The following is a 1,998-nucleotide window of genomic DNA, read 5'->3' on the forward strand; positions in this document are numbered from 1 at the left end:
CTCCCTGATCAACGATTTTTTCCAAGTTTTTCCAATGCTCAGGTTGAGCATCCAATAAATTGGCAAGAAGACCAGTCTTGCGACCTGGCCTGTCAAAACAGTGACGATAAATAAATCATATTTTTCTTTGATCAAAAGAAACCACATTTCCGCAACATCCTTAATTAACATCATAAACAAATGCATATGCAATTCATATTCAGGAGGAAACTACAAAAAAACAATAATCGATAGTTGTACAACATTTTCATAATTTAAATTCAATATAGATGATCATCAATAATTTCATTTCAACAAGTACTCACATAATTCATATTTCAACAATATTTATCAAGCAGAAAAATAGTTTATTTTAATCAAATCACAATCATAAACAAAAAATTCATTTAAACCTAAATCATGGCTGCACCCACCAGTTCGATTGTTGCTTAACTGTGCTGATTCAAATCCCAGCTTCGGGTAATGAATGGGGATCTGCAGCCATGGCCGGCCCTCCCTATACGCGAATTACGCAGCCGCGTAGGGCCCCCGTCACCACCAGGGCCCCGAAGTGGCGACAAAAATAATATAAAAAAGACCCAAATCTGGCAACCCATTTCATAGAACCTCCGTACCAAGGTGCGCTCTGAATGTTGTGCAAAAGAAAGTTGCCTGCACTTTGATGATCCCCCCTGTCAGCACACTTGAACCAATCTGGCAACCCAAATAATGACGTTACACCACTCTTAGCAACGATTGGTCAACATATTTGCATCTGAGCCTGGAACAGTGTGCATTTACGAGAGGAGTTTGTATCAATAAAGTTGGGGAAAAGAAAAAAACAAGCACATTTTGTCACGCTGATCAAAGCGACAACAAGAGAACTTCATGCCACAGAAAAAGACGAAGAACTTCAACACCAATCAAAAGGTAAGTTTGGAAGATGTTGGGGCCGTATTTTTTACATTATCCAGTCTTTCTGTGCAGCTGCGCAATTTTTACGTAAGATACTAATTGATCCGAGGTGAAGTTTCCACACATAACGACCCCGTTTGTCGTAATTTCCAATGGAAAACTCGAAACTAATTCTGATTCAGTTTCTTCTTCTGCTCTCAAAAAGTATCAAAAATATTGGAGGTTGTGCAGCGTCCACATCCCAAGATGATCCTGACTTCACTGAAGATGTCATCTCAGGTAATTTTAAAAGCATGTAAAGTAATTAAAAAAACAGTGTCTGCATAACCCCTTTTTCATAAACAGCAGCTCAAAAGTATGGTGCCCAAACTGTTCATAATTAAATTAATAAATATGATCTCATGCAAATACACAACCAATAAATCTCTTATTAATATATAAAAAGATCATGAAATTGTGAAAAACCTGTACACAGATTTTAAATGAGCCACAAAACTATTATTAGTATTCTGCTATAGATATTTTATTAACTTTATCATTGATAATTGTATAATAATAATTCTTGTTTTTTAGCTGCAGAAGAAACTGCTGTCACCACTTCTACTGTTGAAAGGGAAACATTTGACTGTTTTACTTTTCACTGTTTGCTTTTATTGAAGTTCTGTATCTTATGTTCCAGAGGCTCCAAGAGAGGCGTGTATGAAAGAGGAGCCTACTGGATCCAAAATCCCACCTACCGGTACCTCAAATCCAGTTGGTCCAGCTGAATGACCAACCACAGTCTCTGATCCAGTAAGAATGGATTTGGTGCAGAGAGGTCCTTTTCAGACTGATAAAGACTCTGACTTTCCAAAATCCCCTCATTGAGCTGTTGTGTTCTTTATGTTGGATTGTTTTATCGTTATTTGATTTTCTATTAAGTTGCTGTTTTTAATAATTTGGAGTTTTGTGAATGTCATTTGTTGAGGACCTAATGTTACATTAAAAATATATATCTATTTATATATACATTTGTCATTCCTTTTTTTCTTTGCATTTAAAATTTGTTTGGCACCACTTAATGTGCATCCAACATGCAGCTAATATACTGTATTCAATTCTTCG

General features: G+C 36.3%; 1 long non-coding RNA gene across 1 annotated transcript; it reads left to right on the forward strand.

The window, feature by feature from the left end:
• Positions 1-507: 507 nt before the first annotated feature.
• Positions 508-1,777, forward strand: LOC111947316. Its single transcript, XR_002873120.1, has 3 exons — positions 508-909; positions 1,100-1,173; positions 1,574-1,777. It is a non-coding gene; the product is annotated as an uncharacterized LOC111947316 (long non-coding RNA).
• The last annotated feature ends 221 nt before the right edge of the window (positions 1,778-1,998 follow it).

Source organism: Oryzias latipes, chromosome 4 (assembly GCF_002234675.1).
Source record: "Oryzias latipes chromosome 4, ASM223467v1".
In the NCBI taxonomy this organism is placed as follows: Eukaryota; Metazoa; Chordata; class Actinopteri; order Beloniformes; family Adrianichthyidae; genus Oryzias; species Oryzias latipes.